Source organism: Silene latifolia, chromosome 6, assembly GCF_048544455.1.
Source record: "Silene latifolia isolate original U9 population chromosome 6, ASM4854445v1, whole genome shotgun sequence".
Classification (NCBI taxonomy): Eukaryota; Viridiplantae; Streptophyta; class Magnoliopsida; order Caryophyllales; family Caryophyllaceae; genus Silene; species Silene latifolia.
In genome coordinates this window covers 118,645,478-118,672,264 of record NC_133531.1, presented here as the reverse complement: position 1 = coordinate 118,672,264, position 26,787 = coordinate 118,645,478, and the positions used below count along the sequence as shown (strand labels likewise).

Here is a 26,787-nt window from a genome sequence, read left to right as displayed (position 1 = left end):
TGGGACGAGGAGGTCGTCAGCTGAGGGGAGCACCCGCATGGGCTGAGACCTGGGACAGCAGGCACTTGCTTTGGGCTGCGGAGGGTCACCTGTCCTATAGGACGGTGAAGAGCTTGGTAATTTTGAATTCATTACTCATCACTCATCTTCTTTCGTCTTATTCGCTCATATCTCTTCCAATTTCATTCAAAATAAAGATAGCATTTGTTGCAAATCACAATAGGAGGCCGGGAACATCAGATCATTCTCGGGTTACACGACGGCGATATAGTGCTACGAGAGGCTGTCGGCAGAGGAGCGCGCCATGATCGAGCGTGGAGCGTTTGGTGCCTTGGTGCAGGCTTGGAGGGATATCGCGAAGAGGAAGCTACAGGCTAACCTTAGCCTGGTCCGCGCTTTCTTGGATCGATTCTGGGACACGACTTCCACTTTTCACATGCCTTTTGGTGAGGTGAGAGTCACGTTGGAGGACTACGACATGATCTCTGGTCTGCCGTCTGGGACCGAGGAGGTGGAGTGGCCGGAGATTGCCATGAGGGTGGACTCGGCCGAGGCTAGGAGGTTGATCGGCTGGAACTTGTCGCCGAAGGCTGTTACAGTGTCTGGTTTGGTGCCGAGTTCTTACGTCCGAGACTACTTTGCGGGGAAGACCCTAGCGCTGGTGGTGATTGACGGGAGAGAGACGGCTCCTCCTCCCTGTACAGCTGAGCAGAGAGTCCGCTTGTGGCTCTGGTGGTTCTTGTCTTCGATCTACCTCGGAGATAAGGGAGAGTGGCTGTTGACGAAGCTTCTTCCCTTCCTTTCTGACCTGAGCTCCCTAGGACGTTGGGACTGGGTCACTGCTGGCTTTGCGGTCCTCATCCGCTTCATGAGGCCCATGGTTCGTCCGGAGTTGATGGAGAAGGGGACTTCTCCTGGTGCTGTTAGCCCTGGACTACTGTTGGAGGTATGAACCTTCATTTAGACTAATAATCATTTCTTTGAATCACGAAAGATCGTTATTGACTATCTTGCTTCACAGGAGTTGGTGTACTCCTATTTTTCGAGCCTCTCGCCCAAGAGGATGGAGCCGCTGGAGACGGCCTATCCCGTCGTGAGGGATTGGGTGATGTGTCGGACGAGGAGCAAGCGCTCCTCTCACGGTGTCTACCGGCGGGACGTGAACGCTCTTCAGCTGGACAGCGTGAGCATTTCACTTATATTCGTTTTGCTTCTTCATTACTTTTTACCGATCATAAGAATGATTTCTTGTTTGTCTTTTCCCAGTGGGTGCCCAGGCCTTGGGCGGAGTACGCTGACACTCCTCCTTTCGTGGCTGAGGTCCTTCGACCTAGGAGCTCGAGCCGGCTGCTGTTGAGGACGTCGATGGGTCCTGTGTGGTACTTGGGCGAGCGCTTGGCTCGTCAGTGCTCTCGGGATGTCTTGACGGTTCCCATCGATCCTCCTAGGACGATGTTCAAGGAGCCTTCTGAGGCTGAGAGGGAGGCTGACTTGGCTGACGTTGGTGGTGATGCCCTCCTTCTTCCTGGCGAGGACTACTCGGCGTTCCTCTACGGGAGGTTGGCGTACTGGCCGGTTGTGGTAAGTGCTTTATCCTTCTTTATTTTTGCGTATTTTGAGAATACAATGAAAGATCATCGATTAATGGGGATCATTTGATTTTGCAGGAGGTCGAGGCGGCGGCCATCGAGCCCCCAGAGTACCCGGAGACCCTTGAGTACACTGACGCGACTGGGAGGACGACGATCTCCGAGCTGCGTGACTTTGACGTAGCTGTGACGGATGCTGGCCTGGACGACTGTCAGCATCTGATTCGGAGGGTGAGCCTCCAATTTGCATGGTTTTTTGTGTAAGAACACATTTGATTGAACTTATCCAATTATTAAGAACTTTTTTTTTTTTTTTTTGAAAATGCGGGTTGCGCCGTCTCGGTTTGTGGCGTTATGGAGGGTGACCAACCGGTTGAGAGCTACTGCCATCGAGGCACTTTTCGGCGGTTGAGGTCGTCAGGTATGAACCTTTCGTTTATGTCTTTTCTTCCTAATTTTGATTTTCCAACTTTTCTTGTAATTGCTTGAAACGATTGACATGAGCCAATTTTGTTGCTTGCAGGGGAGGAGTGAGCTGGAGCGAGAGTTGGCCCAGTCTCGGGAGGAGACGGCTCGCTTGTTGAGGGAGCTCGAGGTTCGTGACGCCGAGGTTGCTGCTCTCGAGGCGAGAGTTGCGGAGTTAGAGGGTGACTGGCAGTAGCCTTGTTTTGTTGTTGTTTGTATCTTACACATTTGTACATTTTAGGACCTACATTTTTGGACATTTTTGGATTTTGCCTGGGGCTCGAGCCCCCAGTTTGTTGGACATTTTTTGGTTGTATATATGATGGCCTGAGTGCCTTTGCTGCTGAGTTGTGTTGCTTGTACCTGCAGGTTAGCCTTGAACAGGTTTGGTAAATGACGGTTTACGCCGTTATGCTGTCGAAATTTACATAGAAATCACGCAAAACATACATTTGTATATACATATGGCCTAAATTAGCGCAAAACAAATGGCTCAAAAGTGCTAAAAATGTAGAAAAATGCAAAAATTTACCGGAAATGACCGGACGGTAGGGAGGGTTACCCCTTAAAAAAAAAAGAAAAAATAGAAATCTATAAGTTAGAAATGTAGTATAGGACGGGAGCGAAATGATTCACCAGAAAAGAAATAAGTAAAAGAAATATATAAGTTTGAAATAGATTACATTAAATTGGAGAAATGATTCCCCGAAAATGAAAAAATAGAAAGAACTATGTAAGTGTGCTAAAATGACGAAAATGCTGATATTGCCTCGAAATGCGCATCCGCGAAATTAGGAAACACGAAATATGGCAATTTTGACGTGTTTATCAAAACAATAACCCGTAGGAATAGGAAATTATTCATTAAAGGATTAGGAAAGATCCAACGCGGAAATTCACAAAAACAAAGCTGAGGAAGAGGCGCATCAGAAGTTGCGTCCCATTGAAGAGGCGCAGCAGGTGCTGCGCCTGTTCCCAAGTGTATTCGTTCTGGCGGATTTTCGGAAACATATTTTAGTATAAATAGAGACGTCAATGGAGGTTCTATTCACACAATTCTTCCGTCTCTTCTTCGTCTTATTACATAAAATTCTCAATATAATCACTCATCATGAATACTTTGGTGATTCGTCTAAAAGAGTGGACCCACGAGTTTTCCAACATGGAGAAGCACGATATGGGTGCTTATAATCTTGGATATTTATTGAGTTTGAAGCTTATCAAGGTTGTCAAACCATTCTTAGATGCTTGTCTTGATTATTGGGACCCGAATTATCATGTTTTTGCGTTCCCCAGAGGTGACATTTGTCCATTTCCTGAAAAATTGCTGCGATTGGTGGGTGGGAACCAGAACACTTGCCTGCTATTCCTTCTACTTCACAAGGGTATAAGAACAAATTTAGAGACTTGCTTGGATTGTCTAGAATTGAGGTGGACCGTCTAGTGACCTCGAAAGGAGCGCGAATGTTGGACTTTATTGATCGATTCATTAACAAGGCCGACCCCACCGTTTCTTATGTTGCCAGGCGAAGGGTATTTGGATTTTGCTTGTTGCATGTATATATCCTTCGAGGGCATGTTGATGAAGACTTGAGAGGTGATCCCCGTCTCCTGGGCCTAGTTGAGCAAATGGAGCTGCGCAGGAGTCCAGCTTGTTTATGTTTAGGAGAGATCCTATTGGGCTTGGATAATAGGAAAACCAATCGCGACCTACCGTATTTGGGAAGTCCCATTATTTTGTAGGTAAAAGAACACTCTTCTTTTTCTTTCTTTCTTTTTCGTTTTTTTTTTTTTCGTTTTTTTTTTATGTCTAATACCCGTTTTTGGTAGGTCTGGCTTATGGAGCGCTTTCGATTGATTGAGCCCCCAGTTCATGTTCCTTCTTATTTTGCTCGCTCGATTGCAATGAGGACTAGGCTTTACATGGTGGACTTCACTCGGGTCTGCAATTACTGGGAAAACAAACTGAAGAGTGATGATGGCCCTTTGATTAGATGGATTGTACCATGGTGGCACCTCAAATTTGTCACTGGAGTATCTTCCTTGGATCATACCCGATCTGTGCGCATTCCTGGCTTGGAATTCATGGTATACATCTTCCTGGAGAGGCTGATGAGACAAGTTGGAATGAAGCAGATGATCCCGAAGCTTGACACTGTCCCGCAGACTGCCGTGGCGCTTACTACTGAGAGTCGAAGGGAGTGGGCCATTAATTGGGCTCAAACAAATGTGTGGTTCTTGAACTCTTCTGTTAGTGCCTTATAGGTGTTGGACTCTTATCTGCGGTGGAGGAAAACTACTACTCCCGAGGAGCGTGAGAGATTGAGGAAGCGCGAGCCCGTTGACTACAAGGTGCGCGAAGTGGAAAAGGAGAAAGAGAAGCATCTGACTGAGGGAGAGGAGGAAGTCGGGTTTCGAGTTGTTCGTCCTTCGAAGAAACCGAAGACCTCTCCTGTCGTGGACAAAGTGGTTGACAAGAATGGTAAGGCTAGGCCTCGAGAAAGACCGTTGGTGATTAGGTCCAAAGTGGCGCAAGAGCGTCCGGCTCGAGGTCGTGACAAGAAGTATGACAAAAATGACAAGGGCAAAGGAAAGATGGAGGAATAGCCCATGTCTTTATTATTATTTATTATTATTCTTATTGTAATAAGAAGGTGGGGTTTTTAGAATCCTAGCCTACTTTTTTTTTTTTACTTGGCATTATTATTATTATGTAACGTATTATTATTCTTATTATTAGAAATGAATGGAATAAAAGAGGTTAATTGGTTATGAAACGGTTGTGACTCTCTATTTATTATTCTTGTCGAATTCCAAATGCGATTGCAAATGTCCTTCTATTTACATTTTGAAATTAATGGGTTGTATCCTGTGAAGGATTGCCTACGTATTCATTAAAAAAATGAAATCAAACCCTTGCGCGTAGTTCGAGTAAATGTAAAAGAATAATTGTTCTAAGCAAGAGCTTGTAATGAACTTAGAAGATAAGCATGAGCTTTTTTACTTACTCTTAAGGTGCAAATTTAGTTTATTTGATGATATGAGGATGACAAATTGTCAAAATGCAAGAGCAGAGTGACATTGGCTTATTTCAGCTTGGCCAGGTGCCGTTTATTTAGTGCCACAAGAGCGACATGTGAGGTTACGCGAGGCGCGTTTTTTGTTCCTATTCTAGAAATAATACCATTTTAATTGGTCAAGGTTTGTTGGGTTGGCAAATTCATTTTCATCTAGGTCTGTGATCCTAACCGCACCCCCTGAAAGTATGGACTTGACTAGAAATGGCCCGGCCCAATTACGTTTGAATTTTCCCCGTGGATCGACAGGTAAAAGAGCTCTAACCGACTTGAGTACTAGGTCTCCTGCCTTGATGTTCCTTGGTTTGACCCTTTTGTTGAAGGCTCGTTTGATACGTGCTTGATATGTTTAGACATTATGCAACGCGCGTAGCCTACGTTCATCCAGGAGGATGAGTTCTTCGTATCTATCCCTCTTCCAATCGGCTTCCGGGATTTGATTTTCGAGTAAGATACGCAAGGATGGTATTTCTAACTCGACTGGTTGTACAGCTTCCATGCCATAGGTCAAATAGAAAGGGGTGGCCCCAGTGGGCGTCCTAACTGGTGTGCGATATCCCCATAAAACGAAGAGTATTTTGCTTGGCCAATCTCGATAGTTGTCAATCATTTTCTTGAGAATTGTGACAACGTTCTTGTTTGCCGCCTCTACCGCGCCATTAGTCTGTGGTCTATATGGCGAAGAGTGGTGATGCCTAATTTTGTACTTGGCTAGCAATTGCTCAGTCTCAGCTTGGAAATGTGATCCATTATCACTAATGATCTCATATGGGAAACCGTATCGACAAATGATGTTGTTCTGTATGAACTTTGCCCCGTTTTTAGCCGTGAGACTAGTGTAGGAAGCCGCTTCTACCCATTTGGTGAAATAGTCGATTGCCACTAGGATGAAACAGTGACCTCCAGTTCCCGTTGGGGTTATCTTCCCAATTATATCAATTCCCCAGGCAGAAAATGGCCAAGGAGATGTCATTGTATAGAGCAATGAAGGAGGGACATGTTGTACATTCCCGAAGATTTGGCAGTTGTGACAATGCCTTACGTAGTTGATGCAATCGGATTCCATTGTGGTCCAATAGTACCCCAAACGTGTGATTTTCTTTTCCATCATGGGCCCACTCATGTGAGGACCGCATTCTCCATCGTGAACTTCTTCCATTACTTTACGCGCCTATGAATGATAAAGGCAACGTAGGATTACACCAAGAGGTGTTCTTTTGTATAGTTCTCCTTCCATGAGAACGTATTGGGAAGCTAGTAGATGTATAACACGTTGTCCCCTTTTGTCCATGTTCGGTGGATAGGTACCGTTGAGCTTGAAATTTAGGATTGCTTGAAACCAAGGCTCCTCTGTGACTTCCTCTTCGTCGGTGATTTGGTGGTCATAAGCTGGCTCTGATCGTCGTTCGATACACAAAGGCATTTCCACCATGTCATCTGGCATATTAATCAAAGATGCGAGTTTTGCAAGAGCATCCGCAAATTGATTTTCTTCCCGAGGTAGGTGTAGATAGGTCACGTGATCAAAGAATTGGGCAACTTGATCTATCCTGGCTTGATAAGGTGCTAGCCTTTCGCTTCGGATTTTCCAAGATCCCGTAACTTGATTGATGATCAGGGATGAGTCCCCATGTACTCGGAGGTTTTTAATGCCTAAGCTCACTACCGCTTGTAGTCCAATGAGACAAGCTTCGTATTCTGCAGCATTATTTGTCACCTCGAAGTCGAGTTTGACAGAGATTGGTGTATGCTCGCCTTCAGGAGAAATGAGCAACACTCCTATTCCAAATCCTCTTAAGTTTGATGCTCCATCGAAGTAAAGGTCCCAGGAGTCTACATCAGTTTGGAAGATATCCTCGTCTGGAAATGACCAAGTATCTATTGTTTGTGCATCGTTGATGGGATTTTCTGCAAAGAATTCGGCAACGGCGCACCCTTTTATAACTTTCAGGGGCACGTACTTGAGATCGAACTCTGAGAGCATCAAAGTCCATCTTGCTAATCGTCCGTTGAGGACGGGTTTCTCGAAGAGGTATTTGACTTGATCCATTTTGGAGTATATCTTGACGGAGTAGCTAAGCATGTAGTGGCGTAGCTTCTTCGTTGCCCACACAAGAGCGAGGCATGTCTTTTCAAGTTGTGAGTATTTACACTCGTACTCCAGGAACGTTTTACTATGGTAGTAAATAGCTCTTTCTTCCTTTCCTACGGTTTGAGCTAGCATGGCGCCCATGGCTGTTTCAGTCATTGTGAGATACAAACCAAGAGGTTGATCTCGTTGAGGTGGCATGAGCACGGGTGGTTTAGCTAATATCTCCTTGATTCGGTCAAATGCCTTCTGACAGTCATCGTCCCACATGGTGTGATCTGTTTTCTTTAGCTTCTTGAAGATAGGTTCACAAATCATGGTGAGTTTCGATATGAATCGACTTATGTATTGTACTTTACCCAGGAATCCTCTGATTTCTTTTTCTATTTGAGGTTGTGGCATTTCGATCAGAGCCTTGATTTTGGAAGGGTCTATTTCTATACCTCGTTGGCTTACGACGTATCCCAGGAGTTTGCCAGATGTTACTCCGAATGCGCACTTTTGAGGATTGAGCCTCATGTTGTACTTTCGTAGCCTTGCGAAAAATTTGCGAAGGTTCGCAATATGCCCTTCTCTATCCTTGGACTTGACAATCATGTCGTCTACGTATACCTCAACTTCTTTATGCATCATTTCATGTAGGAGTGTGGTTGCGGTGCGTTGATATGTAGCTCCGGCATTGATTAACCCAAACGGCATGACCGTATAGTAATAGGTGCCCCATTGAGTGACAAAGACGGTCTTGTGCATGTCTTCTATGACCATTTTGAGTTGGTTATAAACCGCGTACCCATCCATGAAGGATAGTAACGCATGGTCTGCGGTATTGTCCACCAATATGTCGATATGTGGTAGAGGAAAGTCATCTTTAGGACTTGCTTTGTTTAAGTCTCTAAAATCGACACAAACACGGATTCTCCCATCCTTTTTAGGTACAGGTACTATGTTGGCTACCCAGTCAGAGTACTCGGAAACTTTGATGAATCCGGCTTTGAATTGCTTATCGACTTCTTCCTTGATCTTGAGAGCCCATTCTGTCCTCATTCGACGAAGCTTCTGTTTTACGGGCTTGAAACCTGGCTTAATTGGGATTCTATGTTCGGCGATATCCCTGTCGATCCCTGACATGTCTTTGTAGGACCAAGCGAAAACGTATTTGAACTCGTTTAGGAGGTCTATGAAACTGGCCCTTTCGGTGAGGCTCACGGTAGTTCCTATCCTAAGTTCTTGGGGTTCTAGTTCGGTTCCTACATTGATGGGTTCGGTGTTCTCTATTACTGGTCCCCCTTCTCCCTCTTGTAGTATTTCCTTGGCTATGTAGGGAGGTATCTCAATTGAGTCTGGGTTTGGGTCATCCTCAATATCATCATAAACAGAATTGCACTCAAGATAACACAAAGAGTAAGCAGAACCTGATTTATTCATATTAAAGTTTGAGAAAAGTTGAAACAAATAAGCCATCTGATCTGTGGACAGTGGCGGTAAAGGGACAGTTGTTGGGACATTTCCCGAACTACTGTTACTATTTGAGGCTAAGCTAGGAGAAACAAAGGGAATGGGGATGACGACAGGAGGAGACTCCTTAGTGACTTCTCTAGACTCTGACTCTGACTCCGACTCCGACTTTGACTCGAATTCATCGTCTTCTGGTTCTCCTTTGAACATCTCTCCTTCTCCAGTGGTGAGCTTGAAGAGTCTTCCTTGATTGTTGGTCCACTTGATTGACTTTCTCCATCCTTTCTGCTGATTCGCGTTTGTTTCTATGATTAACGCGGTAGGGTTGAAGTGGTCGTCTTGAAGTATCATAGTAATGATCTCATCCTGCGCGGCTCTAACTAATCGATCTTCTCCAAACAATAGACTAACAGCTTGTTCGTCTAAGCAAGGTGCTTGACGAGCTTTGACGGTAGGAACCGTTTCTGGAGGAATGAAGTAGCAATCGTGAAAGATCTCGATTCCGGCTAGCTTCCTTTCGAGATAGTGCCAAGGTTCGGGAAATTCGTGAAAGAGTTCTAGACTTCCTTCCTTAACAAAGTATCCATTTAGGGTAGGGAGATAGGGTCGCATTTGGACTCCTACGTATTTACGGTTTTGAACTTGAGCAAGCATCTCGAGAACTTACTCTTTAGTGGGTTTGTATCCTAGTCCAAGTGGTATCCTTTTTGAGTTGCCTTCCTTGTAGGGTGCGAAGGTGTTTCTTCGGATAGGGTTCAAAGGCATTCCAGGGAAGTATCCCTGGGATTTGAGTATGTGGTTGACCATCAAGTTGGAGTAGCGATCGTGGTATAGGGGTGCCAATTCACTTTCTATGACACTTATGCTTTGAAAGCCCCCAAGTTCATATACTGGATCCGCAAGGACTTGATTATTTGACTTCTTTTCGATTATCACCTTAATGGGTGACGAAGTGATCGTCACCACTTTGCCATTTAGTGGAATTTTGATCTTTTGGTGAAGAGTGGATGTTACTGCTTTGGAAGCGTGAATCCAAGGTCTTCCCAGAAGTATGTTGAAGGAAGCTTCGATGTCCACTATTTGGAAGTTAACCTTTCACTCAATTGGCCCTGTGGCTATGGTTAGGTTAACGAGTCCTACGACCTTTCGTCATGTACCATCATATGCACGGACACCTTGATTGGTAGGGGTCCAATCCGACTCTTTCATGCCTAGTTTGTATGCCGTTTTCAGGGGTATGACGTTGACCGCGGAGCCATCATCTACTAAGGTCATTGGCACATTCTTCTTTAAGCAAATGACGGTGACGTAAAGAGCCAAGTTGTGACTAGCGCCAAAGGGTGGCAAATCTTCGTCTGAGAAAGTAATAGGATTACTTAGCTTCGGTGATTCTTGGAAGACCAAGTTGACTACATCGTCGGGTGTGGAGTTATGCGCTACATTTAGCTTGGCCAAAGCTTGCAGTAAAGCTTGGCGATGTGGGAACGAGCTTGCTACTAATTGCCGTGATCGAAGATCACCTTTGTCTTCTGTAATTGCTTGAGCAAATGATCAGTGGAGTCATCTTCGTTATCATTTGGTGTGACAACGTTGGTTGGACCATTTTGGGTAGTACTTTGATATGGGCGCCCCGAACGAGTTAGGTGGTCCACATCTTGGTCTTCACCATTTTGGAATATTTCCTTGACTAGGGAGTGTTCAATGAGATACTCGTCCTCATCATCATCGGCCCATACTCCATTGATTGTAGCTAGTTCCCTCATTCTCATGATCTCGTCCTCTAATTGTGTGATTTGGTCGACTAGTTTATCAACCGCGGCAACTATTTCTTGCATGGTAGCATTTTGAGAGAAGATTAATGGCGCATGTTCTTTAGGTGTCGCATTGGGGTCATGTAAAGTTGTCACCACATTTTCTAATTCCCAAACTTGCCTATCCACACTTCTTGCCCATGTAATGAAGTCGGTGATGGTAGGGGAAATGGTAGAGTAGAACCCTTCATTCTCGATTGCGTGGATTTCATTTTCAACTGGAGAAATGAGGTGTGAACAATATAAGGTAGATTCTTCACTTGTGATCACTAGAATTCAAAGAGGATTCTGAGTGTTGTTGGGCTTACCTCCCGGCGGTATTGGTAGTCGACCATCCTCTATCATGTCTTGAAGCACATTTTTCAATTTGTAGCATTTTTCTGTGTCGTGCCCCTTACCCCTATGATATTCACAGTATGAGTTCTCGTCCCAGAACTTGGACTTCTTGTCAGGTTCGGGAGTAGGTCCTATGGGTTGGAGTTTGCCTTGTTTCATTAGCCTTTTTAGAGCATTGGAGTATGTGTCCCCAAGATTTGTAAATTTCCTTGGTGGGGCACTCTTCTTGGATGGCTCGAGGAGGTTAACTTCATCGGTCTTGCTAGTGTAGCCGTAAGAACGACTTGTTGAGCCTTGATATCCTCGACCTACCGTTTTGGACAAGAGCCCTTTACGGATGTCATCTTCGATCCTTGTTCCTAGTACGTTTAAGTCCTTGAAAGTTTTAATGTTTTGGTACCTCAAATGATTGGCATAGATGGGCTTTAGGTTGTCCACAAATTTCTCCACAAGGGTAGCCTCATCCGGGCGTTCAACTAGTTGGGTACTAGTCTTCCTCCACCTACTTAGGAAGTCGGTGAAACCTTCTTTGTCATTTTGGGTAAGAACCTCTAGAGTGTGCATGTTAACTTGGATCTCAGCATTATCCGCATATTGCTTAGCAAACTCGATCGCGGCATCTTCCCAAGTAGCGATCTTCTTGTGTTCTAGAGAGTAGAACCATTGCTTTGGGATGGTGTCAAGAGATGAAGGAAAGATCCTTAAGAACATCTCGGGTTTGATGCCTTTGATAGACATGTAATCCTTGAAGGCACGGATATGGTTCAAAGGGTTCTCATGCCCCTTGAATTTAGGGATATCCGTCATGTTGAAGTTGGTTGGCAACTTGGAATTTACGGCCTCATACTTGCGATTATTCTCCCTATTAATGTCATCCCCTTTAAGGTACATCAATTGCTCCTCTAAGTATTGGAGTCGTTTTTCAGATCAATACACCCATGGGAGGGTCATGGGTCCCTAAAATCATTCACGAAGTCATCAACGACTTCACTTTCTCGAGGTGGAATCCTTGTTTCTACAGTATATATCCGGCCCTCGATGGTGTCAAGGCGATCATGCACTTGGTCTTGAGTAACTTGGATTTGAGCCAGCGCGGCTAGGATTCGATCATTACTATCTTGGATTTGATTGAATTTCGCGTTGCTTGTTTCAGGCATCTTGGAAACTGGATAAGAGATCGACGACGAATCAAAACATGATCGACCATTCTAGCACACTTACTAAGAAAGAAAAGTTTTGACTCGTGAAGTGGGTGTGTGCCACTTGTGTCAGTGAGCTTTTGAAGAAATGACCAAGTTTGAAAATGTGTGTCCTAGTCAACTATAGTGTAGCTGTAGGAGTGGACTCGAAGTGAGGTTTTTGAAATGGGCTTGGGCCCGAAATTTGACTCGACAAATGGACAGAGTTTCGACTTGGTTTTGCGCTAATGATCGGCCTTTTTTCGAAATTTACACTTTAAAAGAGGTCTTGATTTTACAAAAATCGTCATGGTTTTGTTTAGAAATGGTGATCACGTAAGGTACAAACATTTATACAAGCATTATAACGGGATGCTAAGTGCATTTAAAAGGGTTTTGGTTTAAAGGGTGGGTTTCCATACCGAACAATCAAACCCGAAGTCTGTGGAGAGGCTCGTACCAAACAAGAGTAAGGCCGATTCCTTGTCCATTTCCTCAAGTAGTGAAGGTCCTTGATACAAACAAGAGTAAGCATCATGGTATGGATGACGTCAATCGCTATCCATCCTTAGGCCCAAATAAGAATTAGGACCGTTTAGACGGGGCGATTGGTCGAATGGGTTGGGTTGGGCCTAGGAAGGCCGAATAAACGGTCTAGGAAGACCGAGTTATGAAAACCGACAATTGTCTTGTACAAACTATTCCCTAACCTTGTTTAAGTTTCACCCTTTTGGCTACACGTAAGTGTATTATCCCCAGCAGAGTCGCCAAACTGTGGACATGGGGCCACGGGGGCGCTTGGGAAACAAGCGTTTGCATTTGTGGAGTCGCCACCAATTTTTATGGGAAATTGGAACCGTTCGAATACCTCATGCCATGTCAAGACACAAAGTAGTGACATGAAAACCAAGAATTCGTTACCCTTAGCATTCTATGTCTAGAATGACTCTCGTGGATGCCAATGAACACGGATGTTCACAGAGATCTGGAGTAAGGGGTGAGGGTACGTATTAGGAAGTTCTTTTGAACGAACACCTAATCCCGCCCGCCTCGATAGCTGCCTCTACTAATGATTAGGGAAATTGTCTATACTCGATATGTTGTCGATTTAAATGCATGCAATGCAACATCCATTAGATTAATCCTAGCATGTGAGAATTAACTAAGTCGGTGAACAATTAATTTAGCAAACAATTGGGTCGAAGTAGGGATTTAAGCTCAATTACATGTGAAAACATACAAACGTTACAAAATACAATAATTACATCGGGTTTAGCGATTTATGTCGAAAATACTCCTAAAACGGATAATTTGAGAAAAAGAATAAAAGAATGAATCAACGAACAAATCAGTAGGTGATAATACGGTTAATAGTGGATTATACGTAAACTAATTAAACTAGGTCAAGGCAGAACGGAAGTTCAGAGGCAGAAATCAACCTGGAACAGGCGCAGCAGGACTGCGCCCTTTGGAAGAGGCGCAGCAGATACTGCGTCTGTTCCAAGGGTGAGTTCTGGCTGTGAAGCCGGAACTGCAAATCGTTAATGTTAATTGATGATTTTAAGGATTGATTATGATATCTAACTCGGATAGAAGTGATTTAATGGATTAATTACATATGAATGGGTCATAAAAGCAATAAAACATGGATGAGACGAAAACAAACGAATTAATTACATGGATGAAAGATTGATTAGTGACATACGTAAACTAAATAGATTACATACGACGAATTAATGACGAATTAATGACGAATATACCAAAAAATCGAATTCTAGAAACTCAATATGAACAAATCGAATTTCTACAACCCGGATTGAGTTTAATGACGAAAACCCGCAAATATTGGATTATAAGGGATTTAAGTCGGATTCAATGATTAAATTACATGCTAATAAATGATGAACAGTGTACATGTGGAATTATTATGCTTTTATGTCAAAGAATTGAGGAAAACAAACGAAAACAAACAAAAGAAAACGAATTTACAGAGGACGAAGGAAGAAGAAAGGAAGCAGGAACTGCGGCAGCCTCACGAAGAGGCGCATCAGGTACTGCGCTCCTTCCGAAGAGGCACATCAGTTGCTGCGTCCTTTCTCGACGGTTATCTTCTGGTAATCCGTAAAAAGGGTTTTAAAGCACGGTTTTAGAAATCGGTTTCAAAAAGTATTTTCGACATAAACCTTACATTAATGATACAAAAAGGTAAATAACAATAAATAAAAGAGAGATTTACACCCTCAGACTTACATGTTTGACGAAACGAAATGAACTAAGTTTATGATTAGGGATGCTCGACTCGAATGTAACGAAAATGCCCTCGTAAGAGGAAAATGATTAAGATTAGTTAGGTTGATTGATTGTGGAGTTGGTCAAATTGGTCGGTCATGCAAACGAGGCTGGTACTCAGAAGGATCCGAGCTTACGTGGTCGAATGTTCAAGCACGTGGGCGCCAAAAAGTAAGAACGTGGTCTAGAATGCAAAGGGAGAAGAGAAGGGCGGACACTCGCGTGAGAAATATGAGGAGCGAAGGCTCCTATTTATACTAATCACGTGAAGGAATAGGGTTTTCGGAGAGACTTTGGAAGTGAATCTCGAAAAGATATGAAAAAGATACGAAAAATACGCAAAAAAGGACCTGGGAAGAGGCGCAGCACCTGCTGCGTCTGTTCCCAAGTGGTTTCCTCCTGCGGAAGAAAGATTTCCGTATTTGGTTTATGGAATGACGGGATAATCTTATTTTCCTTAATATTTTGTATGAATATTACGGGAAATTGTTTACCAAAGAATAAAAGATTGTGAAAGATTTATAAAATATGGAATAGAAATATCCGGAACATTCCAGAACATTCTGACTCGGGATTTAGCGGTTACCAGAAAATGAAGACGGTTTTAGGCCCGGACTCCAAATGTACTCTAATTACTGTCAAAACGACCGTATCGGCGCGTAGATGACAACTAAGAGGTAGACATCAGTGTTTGAGCAATCACTTGACGATAAACTTACGAACTGTCACAAATCGTTCCGCGTACCAAACATGCGGCCCAATCATCACCGGGTGGTTTGCGGGAGGTGCAGAAATGAGGTATCTACACAATTAAAACCAACAAAAGAAAATATTTTTTCTAACTTAAAACTCTTGATGGAGATAAGAAAGACGGATGTTTCGGAACCGGTCAAAGGACATGTAAATACTCCGGAGTGGTTCATATCAATAATATCATTTCTAGATATCCTCTATCAATAAAATGGAGTAGTTCTCATCAGCAATACCTATTTGTAAATTTCAATAAGGCTATACTTGATGAATTTTTTTTTAATCAACTATAATAATGTATGGTTATACACACTGATTATTTGTAATTTCTTGAATTTTATTTATGTAACACAATTATATAATGCATGGTAGGGTAAATTTGTATTCCCTATCTCTCATAAAATTAAATAAGAGTAAGAGTTGCACTATAATAGAGTAATTTATTGTATGAATGAACGTGGGATGAAGTCTCTAAAAAAAGTTAACTTTCAATTCCTAAATGAAGGAGCCAATCACAATCCTCTAAATGTTTTAACTTTTATAGTACAAGGATAAGGATTAACGACGTCAAGTAATTATGTTTTATGGAGAATAATATAATGAACAATTACATGCTACTACTTGTGTAATGCAGAATGCTTCACTAAGAGAAAGGCGGGACACTAAGTAGACCACATTTACCACACGTTTTCTTATCTGCCAACTAAGTTTCTAATTTTCTTTTTACTCTCTTAATTCCTTATTGGGCTAATTCTTCTTATTGGATCCGTCCTATATTATAAGACGGTCTTATAGCAGAGTAGCTGCACCATTAATATATATATATATTGTATTCACTTATCTGACTGACTACCCAATTGGCGACAAAACGAGTAATCCAACAAATATAACGTATCATACCAATATATGTATACTAAACAAATGAGACATTGAGACCATGAGACACTGACTACCCAATTGCCATTTTTTCCACCATTTGGAGATCGCTGCTGACCAATGCTTTCTTAGCCTGTATGTATCTTCACTTACCACTTTCGATCATATTTTGTTATTTTTGAATTTATATTCGTTTTATTTCAAATACGTACTTCAGTCTTTAAATGTACTATTATGGTGTCTATCAATCAATACTATATATTAAATCCAGAAACCAAGGGACTTCCATGTAATTAAAGAAAGTTATACCAATTAATTATACTATATAGTTTTAAATCACTAACACCGTGTGATGGACCCGATTAAGGGATCTCAAGGCAAATATTATATAGTTTGGGTTAAAATTAAATTATACAGAAACTTGGTAATTTTCCTAAATATTTGTAAGAGACTAAAATATGTTTAATTTCCTTAAAATAAAATAATTAATTTAGATGGTCAATTCCCTTAAAATAAAATAATTAATTATGATGGTCAATTCCAAGGAGACTAAAAGAAAGAAGATGCTTGGTAATTTTCTTAAATATTTATAGAAGACTAAGAGATGGTCAATTTTCTTAAAATAAAATAATTAATTAGTATAAACATGGTATCAGCGAGATTAGTAGGTTATACAAAAGATGCTTGGTAATTTTCTTAAATATTTATAGAAGACTTATGCAATTTTATTAAACTTTATAGTTTATTAGATGTATAGAGATGTTAATTATTTAACATATATACAAAAATATAATATAAGTAGGTTATAAATAATTCAAGTTAGATTCCATAATATATAATATTGCATAATTGTTTCGATTTGATTAAATGCATATATGTAATATATTTATATAATATAGAATCCTTTTAAAATTGCATGCTTAAGTAGTAAAAATAATTTCGTCAGTAAAGAAAAGAATTGTAGTAACATTGGATATAATTATATGTTAGTAATCACTCATTTGAATAGTAAAAGTAACAATATTATCAGCGAGATTAGTGAAAGTGGTAGAAACAACAACGGGAGTAGTGAAATAATCAATATTAATGCGGCAATAGGAAAAGTAACAATATTTACGGCGGGAGTAGTGAAATTACCAATATTAATGCGGTAGTGGTGACAGTAACAATAATTATGGCGGGAGTAGTGAAAGTAATAATGATTACGGGCAAGTAATGAAATGTTATTATTATTGTTTCATTAATAAGAGTAAATATTAATAGCGGGAGTAGTGAATTTGTCTCAAAATTTATTTCATCGTAATTTTAGGATATATCATAAAAAAATATATTAGTGATAAATTTATGGGTTATGCAACCTTAAGTAATTTTATTTAATGAAAAAAAATAATGGTAAGTATAGGTAGCACGGGCGAAGCCGGACACCAATACTAGTACTATATATTAATTCTGGAAATCAAGTGACTTCAATGTAATTAAAGAAATTTATACAAATTAAATATACTATATAGTTTTAAATCGATAGCACCGTGTAGTGGACATGATAAAGGGACCTCAATGTAGATATTATATAGTTTTGGTTAAAAGTATAATATAGAGATGTCTTGATGAAGAATATTTATGGATACTACATTAAATTAAAGTAACTAAATTTAGAAAACATAATAAAATAGTGATTTTCCTTAAAATTAACATGTCCCACTTATGGAATTAATTAATATCATCATAGAATTATAAATTAAATTAAATGTAGTAAAAGTAATAGTAGCAGTAACGAGATTAATAAAATTAACGGTATTAATGTGGGAGTAGTGACAATTATAATAATGAAAGTGGGAGTAGTGAATGTAACAACAAATGTAGTGAAAGTAATAGTGGTAACAATGAGAAAAAGTATGAACAATTAAATAACCAATCAACTCAAAAAAAATATTTTATTTATTTAAATATAAGCCGGATAAAATTTACAGGAATAATGAATTTAACAAAAAAAAATAGAGGAATTAATAAAAGAAACAATAGCAACCACGGGAGTAGTGAACGTAATGATATTAACAAAGAATGTTATGAAAGTAATAATATTAACGCTGGTAGTTAAGGTGTCTCATAATTTGAAAATAAATTTCATTTCATCATAATTACAAAAAACGACATAGAAAAATATATTACTAATAGTAAACGTGTGAGTTAGACAACTCTAACTTAGTTTATTTCATTGGAAAATAAAATTTAACGGTAAATAGAGATAGCCGGGCAACAAACCTAGTACTTCTCGTATTTTGAAGACTAGTCGTCTGATGCAATATAATTTTGTATATGATAATCATTATGAGTCATTGGAATGTTGGTGAATTTTTTGCAGGGATAACCACGATGGCTTCATATGTAGGCCCTGTACTCATCACTCGCTTTGTTGATTACATGTCAACAAAGAAGGAAGCTGCGGGTTATGAACAAGGCATAACCCTTGCGTTAGTCTTTTTCTTTGCCAAGAGCATTGAGTCGATATCACAAAGGCTTTCGTACTTTGGTGCTTCTCGGATAGGTGTTCGAGTCAGAGCATCTATTGTTTCATTGGTATACAAGAAGTCCCTCAACATAAAGCTATTTGCTGAAGTAGAAGGCAATGGCAAAATCATCAACTTCATTAACGTTGATGCCGACAGAATTGGAGAGTTCTTTTGGCATATACACGGTATTTGGCTACTACCTTTGCAAGTCTTTCTCGCCCTTATTATTCTTTACGTAAACCTTGGAGTGACTCCTGCGATTGCTGCACTTTCTTCCACCATTTTGGTTATGGTTTGCAATAGTCCTTTAGCTAATAGTCAAGAGACCTTACATTCAAAGATCATGGAAGCTAAGGATTCAAGAATAAAAGCAACTTCCGAAATTTTAAAAAATATGTGAGTCCTTAAACTCCATTCTTGGGAATCCAAGTTTTGGGATAAGCTTCTTAAACTGAGAGAAACCGAGGAGTCATGGTTAAGCAAGTATCTGTATACATGCTCGGTTGTTGCTTTTCTATTTTGGGCTTCACCTGCTTTGGTTTCCGGTGTTACTTTTGGTGTATGCATTTTGGTCAAGACATCGTTAACTTCAGGGACCATTCTCTCTGCTCTTTCAACATTCAGGATATTACAAGATCCCATATACAATCTTCCCGAACTTATATCAGTGATAGCACAAACAAGGGTATCAATTGCTCGTATTGAGAACTTCCTTAAGGGTGAAGATCAGGTGTCACTAGTTTACAATAAATTTAAAGCATCAAGTCTCGTGATTGATATTCAGGCAGGCGAATATTCATGGGGGTTGAATTTGACTAATTATAGTACGCGGAAGCCCACAGTAATAATAACTGAAAATTTGCAGCTCAAAAAAGGTTGCAAGGTTGCCATTTGTGGGTCAGTTGGTTCAGGGAAATCTAGCCTACTTTGAAGTATTCTCGGTGAAATTCCGAGAATTTCTGGTGGTGAAAGTAAGGTATTTGGCTCAAAGGCTTATGTTCCTCAGAGCTCCTGGATTCAAACTGGGACTGTTAGAGATAATGAATTGTTTAAAAAGGATATGGATAAAGCTTTTTATGAAGATGTTTTAGAAGCATGTGCTTTGAACAAAGATTTGCAGTGATGCTGATCTGTGTGTAGTCGGAGAAATAGGACTTAATCTAAGCGGAGGCCAAAAACAGCGTATTCAGCTCGCTAGGGCTATTTACAGTAACACAGATGTTTATTTCCTTGATGATCCATTCAGTGCTGTAGATGCTCACACTTGTGCACACCTCTTCAAGGTAAGCATGATTTTTTTTTGTTTCTTTCTAATTGTTTCCATTTACATTGCTGCCTAAATTTCACTATTCTTTGGCGTTTGAGTATGATTGAAAAAGACAAACTGCTCAACACTCTCGAGCCTTCGAGAGTCTAAGGCACTACTAGTGAACTGTACATTTCTTAATTGTGATTATTCTTATTTCAGTGATGTTTGATGGAAATGCTGTCTGAGAAGACGGTGGTGTATGTAATGCATCAGTTGGAATTCCTGGATGCTTCAGACCTTGTTTTGGTAAAATCCATACTGATAATACATTTACGTCTATTTAGGCCTTACCTTTCTTCAAACTTATCTCATATTTCATCGATTAAATTCACAGGTCATGAAAGATGGCCGAATTATTCAGTCAGGAAAGTATGAGGACTTAATTAGGGACGCAGATGGTGAACTCGTTAGTCAGATGGTCGCTCATAAGAAATCTCTTGAACAAGTAAACGCTAATGATGGAGGAAATGATTTGACCAAAAAGTCAGTTCCAAAGGTGCCCATATTACTTATAGAAGAAACCATCCCCTGCTTAATCCAGTATGACAGTGTACAGAAAAGTAACGAAGAGGAGTCACTAAGAGGACGAGTAAATTGGCACGTTTATTCTGATTTTGTCCTTGCTGCATATAAAGGAGGTCTTGTTCCCGTCATTATCTTATGTCAAATCCTTTTCCAAGGATTGCAAATGTGCAGCAGTTACTGGATCGTTTGGGCGCGACCGAGATAGAAGGCCGTGTCTGTAACAAGCAATTGATTGGATATTTTCTTCTGTTTTCCGGTGGGAGTTGCGTGTTCATTTTAGGGAGGACTGTTTTTCTATCTACTATCGCTATAAAGATTGCTCATAGCATGTTCCATGATATGATTTCCTCGGTGTTTAGTGCTCCTATTTCCTTCTTCGACTTCACACCTTCAAGTCGAATACTTACCAGGGTAAATGAGCATTCTTGATTTCGAGTTCATTAAAGTCTTAACTACATTCTTTATATTGATCCTCTATTCGGTACTTGTTATGTCTCAGACTTCAACTTACCAGAGTACTGTGGATATGGACATTTCCTACAGATTAGCTGGACTAGTTTTTGCTCTAATACAGCTAATCAGTATAATTGTAGTCATGTCTCAAGTAGCTTGGCAAGTCGTGCTTATATTTGTCGCGGTTATTGCAATCTCTTGCTTGTATCAGGTACTCTATAGGATACACCTTTCAAATTTAAGCAACACCGGTTGATACAGCTTTATGATATGACAATCCCGTTCTCTTATGTATTTGCTGCAGTCATACTATATAACTACAGCAAGAGAGTTAGCCAGGATGGTCGGCGTAAGAAAAGCACCAATTCTTCACCACTTCTCAGAAAGTATGATGGGATCTTCAACTATCCGGTGCTTCAATCAAGAAGTCCGCATCCGTAAAAAAGTACTTAGGCTGGTGAATGATTACTCAAAAGTTACCTTCCACAACATTGCTGCAATGGAATGGCTTTCTTTAAGAATAAATTTGTTCTTCAACTTAGCCTTCTTCGTTGTTCTGGGCATTCTTGTGATGATTCCAAGTTCAGCAATTGACCCAAGTAACTTTCTTACTTTTTGTCTAGTTCTTTGCTGCCTTCTTCGTTTTTCCAATAGCGGAGCAATGGGGCTAAACGAATGAAAAATATACTGTTGGATTTTCTAGTTTGCTGACTGAACTCTTGCTCCGCCATTGTCATTTGTTTTTTGGACCTAGGTAACTGGTGGATCCGTGACTTAACTTTTTTTCTCGTTGCATGACTGTTCGCTTATGATTTCAGGTTTATCTGGATTAGCTGCTACATACGATCTAAATATGAATGTTTTGCAAGCATGGATTATATGGAACTTATGCAATGTAGAGAACAAAATGATATCAGTAGATAGGATTCAAGAGTTTTCCCGACTACCCGGTGAAGCTCCACAAATAATTGAGAATAACCGGCCAAAACCCGATTGGCGAAGCAAAGGATGCATTCAACTTGAAAACGTGCATATACGATACGCTCCTTCTCTACCCTTGGTGCTTAAAGGCATCACCTGCACTATTCCTGCCAAAATGAAAGTCGGAGTAGTAGGCAGGACTGGCAGTGGAAAGTCTACTCTAATTCAAGCCCTTTTTCGGGTGGTGGAGCCTACACAAGGTCATATTCTCATTGATGGGATTGATATTCGTAAAATAGGACTAAAAGATTTGAGATCCAAGCTTAGTATCATTCCTCAATATCCAACACTTTTTCAAGGAACAGTTCGAGCTAACTTGGATCCTCTTCAAGAACACTCTGATCAAGAAATATGGGAAGTATAACTCAATTTGTCACTAAAAAGACAGTCTCACTTCGATATTGTGGGAGATTAACCTGAAAAAAGTGCAATAAGTTAGTCAATCTCTTGATAATCTTCGAATGCCACCGTCTCATATGAGAATTGGTGAACTTTATACTTTGGTCTACTTTCTGTCACTGAAATTTTTATGGGAAATAAGTCCTGATTGCATGAACTGAAGTATAAAAACTGTCATAAATTTTCAGGTGCTTAACAAGTGTCACGGCCTCGCTGCAATCGTAAGGCAGTATTGAGAATATTACATAGTATATTCTAGTATCTTCTTATGATCTTATTGTATAATTAGTGTATAATATTTGATATCTTTCCTATTCTTTTGTCTTGTATAATGGCAAGTATATTTCTCTCGGATAGTTTTATTCTCATGTAATTAGTATATAAACATAGGCTTGTAACTTTATTATTCATGCAATTCTAATGATATTCAAACCTTTCTCATAATTCTCACATGGTATCAGAGCCTCGTGCTCTTGATTGAGGAGTAGATCCTTAGGCCGAAACACCCACATAAAACCTGATTTCATTTTTGCTTGGCCTATACCTACCAGCCCTCTTCCGCTGCCACCACACCTGAATTGCATCTAACTCACCACTCAAATTTGTTCTCCCTTGGCCACCACCATTAATCGGCCAACACCTTGTCATGTCACAACCAAAGTTTCTTGCAAATCAGATGAATACCAACTGATTGCTTCATATGGCCAACCTTTGCTTAATTTTTGAAGTACAAAAGTGTACACAATCAAAACTATCCTCCATGTCCTACTGACATCAAATCCGAACCACCATAAATCAAACCAAACCAGAAAACTATGCTTCTGAACAAACGCTGAAATTGACTACCATACATGATACACCCAACCCTTTCGACCGGAACCTCTTTAAAAAAAAAAAAAAAAAAAAAAAAAAAAAAAAAAAAAAAAAAAACTCATATTGTGTTCAACCGCAATTATTCTTATTATACGGACCATCTTATTATTTTGTTTTCACTTTTAACCTTCAAATTCCCAACTGTCAAATATGGGATAAATGATACTCAAAGCAACAAACAATCACACATGCATCTTGTGATTACATAAAACCCAAAATCAAGTCTTGCATAACTCAATTGCTGAGATGTCCTCAATCACCATTACAACCAACCCTCGGTGCCTCGTATCATCCCTACAACATCGAGACGTCATTACCCAGCCATGGCATACTTGCAACTGGCAACTTCAAACCATCCACTCACCCCCACTTTCACATCCATCTACATCCACCATACCGGTACGGGCAAGCCTAATCCTTTGGTATTCTCAACAACCTGATCTTCGGTTTTCATCAAAATTTTGGCCATAATCTTCTCAGTTATCACAAAAGCATCTTATCCACCAAGTTCCGCAGCCAGCCAACCACAATTATTACCATTATTCTTATTCTTATTATGACCGTATTAAAACTTCGTCGCAGTTGCACAATATAAATCCAATTGCCACAACCCTATTCGCCACCATATTCAGAAATCTTTCATGATCTTCATCAAACTCGTCTTCCCCTTACACCACTACCCTCTTGAGTCCTTGACCCACTTTACTTAAAAACTCGCCTGCCATAGCCAAAACCCACTTGGCCGCCTGTTTATTTTATTTCTTTTTCACATCAGAGCCCTTTACCATGACAAATTTATGCTTAAACCATTTTGACCACTACCCATTTTGACCACCACCGTATACCATTCACCATCACACACCCATGCATTTCCTTTGGCCGCCGAGCCCTCGTCCTCGCACTCCTACCTCTCTTACCCAAATTGGGTTTAACCAACCCGAACTAACCATCCTCAACATTCTCCTCATTCTCGGACTTGAAACATCACCTAGTACTGTTGTACTCGTCACCGTCTTTTTCTAATCTCCAAGATCGGACTTTCTCTCTGACCGTCCGTCTTGCGGGGGCATATTGAGAATATTACATAGCATATTCTAGTATCTTCTTATGATCTTATTGTATATAATTAGTGTATAATATTTGATATCTTTCCTATTCTTTTGTCTTGTATAATGGCAAGTATATTTCTCTCGGATAGTTTTATTCTCATGTAATTAGTATATAAACATAGGTTTGTAACTTTATTATTCATGCAATTCTAATGATATTCAAACCTTTCTCATAATTCTCACAGGCAGAACCACATGCTACTTGATGCTCCTGGTATGATAATTTCTAATATAGTCTAGTATTTAGTAGTGTATGCTGTGTGTAATCTTTCTTTTTAAATTGTTGTTGAATTGTGCCAGTTGCGGAAGACGGGGAAAACTGGAGTGTAGGACAAAGGCAATTAGTTTGTTTGGCTAAAGTGTTATTGCAGAAGAGACGAATCCTGGTTTTGGATGAAGCGACAGCATCTGTCGATACAGCAACTGATAATCTTATCCAGAAAACACTGTTGCCCATAGGATACCTACTGTGATCGACAATGATCTCGTCTTGGTTCTAGATCAAGGTAAACAATCAACAAACTTCTACATTTCGACAACTTATATCACTTCGAAACCAGTTTTGTATCATTTGAATGCTTACTGTTCTGTTGAATGCAGGCAAGGTGGCGGAGTATAATTCTCCTTCAGAACTATTGAAAGACAGTTCGACTGCATTCTCAAAGTTAGTGCATTCTACATACCAAATTTTAAAGACAGTTCGACTGCATTCTACATAGATCTTCCGGACAACGAGATTGAGATGATATGTTCGAAGAATACCATTAACATGTAAAGAATCGACCACAAGTATTCCGAGAGGTAATTACTCCCACCCACATGAGAAGTTGAGAACTACATACATTGATTAAGGCCTCATTAAGGGATGGTCTATGTAGGAGAGGATGAACATTGAATAAAGTCGTTATTCAAGCTAACGTAAGCTTGAAGAATTATTGTTAGTTTATATGATTAGAGCTGAAATTAATTGATTTTGAAGTGAATATTTTTAGCCATTTAAGATTAACACTAGTTTTGAAACCCATGAAAAATCACGGGTCCTAAACAAATTTCCTTTTTTTATTAATACTACTTGTGTAAAATATATTTTGATTTCATTGCAGATGATAAAATAGAATGTAAATTATGAGATTGAATACAATAACAGGTAATATAAACAATAATAATATGAGATTAGTGGGGGAGGCATTGTATTTGTCATTAAAATGTGGGTCTTTGTAAAAGATACAAAAAAATAATCTAATCATGAGTAACTCTTCTTCTCCTTTATTAGCAACCTAGTAAATTAATGGAATTTACGCATTTAATAGAGAGTTTATTTGAATGTATATGTTGAATGGATGGCGTTGCTCATTGCTCTGATGATTCATGATTTATGCTAACTCGTAAATTCAGTAATAATTTGCATTCTCAATTCATCATACTCAAATTAAATAGTCTAATTACATGTATATAGCCATAAGTTGTTTATATAGAAATCAATGATTAATACTTATACATGGGTTATGTATTATGTAACCTCAAGATATTGGTGCTCCGGAGATTGAGGAGTTTCTTAACCGCCAATTTACCAAAGGCGGACATGTTTTTGTCCTTCAATAGCTAAAAGAAAAATAGCATAGGGAAGTGAATGAAGTAAGAGTAATATAGTAATTGAATACATTGAATATGTGTCTCTCCATTTCAAATTTAATTATCATTTGATGGTTTTTTTTTTCTCTTGTAAGAATTATCCGTCAATATTGTGTCGATACTATCACTACAACTAAAAGGCCAAGAATAACTAATAGGCTAAAAACCTTAGCATAATTATTGGAACAAAAATAGAAGGCTAATATCAATTAAAATGATCAACGACATAAAAATACATCCTCGTGATGGTGATTACTCCATTTAAGACCTTCAGATTTGATCATCCATATGAACACATCCTTCAACATCAACTATCGTGTTAACTGATATTGCACTAATATCTTAAATAAAAAAATTGATAATTCTTAAATTGTGTTTTGTACTCACCGATTGTCATGTATTAATAATTAAAATAGGAAAATCTCCCAAAAAAGAAATTCCAAGAAAAATAATGAGAAACATCATGCTACCTCTTAAAATCCACATATCTCACAATTGTCATCTTGCACGTATTGATCTCCAAGTATGTCATGCTCCTAAAATTCAATCAATTGTACAACTTAGTATTATGCCAAAATTAATTGTACACGAAATACAAAATTGCATAAGATATACCGAGTATATGAAAAATATTATCAAATGAGTTTTGTATTAATAATTAAAATAGGAAAATCTCCCCAAAAAAAATCCAAGGAAAAACAAAATGAGAAACATCATCCTCTTAAAAAATCCACGTACTTGTCGATTGTCATTTGTATGTTTTGATCTGCAAGTATGTCATGGTCCTGAAAATTCAATCAATTGTAAAAATTAGTATTATGCCAAAATCAATTGTACATGAAATACAAAATTGCATAAGATATATTATCAAATGAGTTTGACCAATATAGTAAAATCTTATAATGGAAAAGAGAACATGATAAAAACGAATGAGTTGTAGGTTGATAAAAAAACTATAATAAAAATGCATGTCTATTGTTGTGCTCATGGAATAAACATTATCATCTCAAGAACAAAAAGTAGTAATTAAGAAGTTATAATATCATCAAAAGTTTTAAGGTAAACTAAAAATATGAATCAT

At 39.5% G+C, this 26,787-nt stretch overlaps 1 pseudogene; it reads left to right on the top strand.

Annotated features, from left to right (window-relative positions):
* LOC141588559 (putative ABC transporter C family member 15) overlaps window positions 1–25,676 on the top strand; it is a 65,789-nt pseudogene extending 40,113 nt beyond the window's left edge.
* Window positions 25,677–26,787: the final 1,111 nt, after the last annotated feature.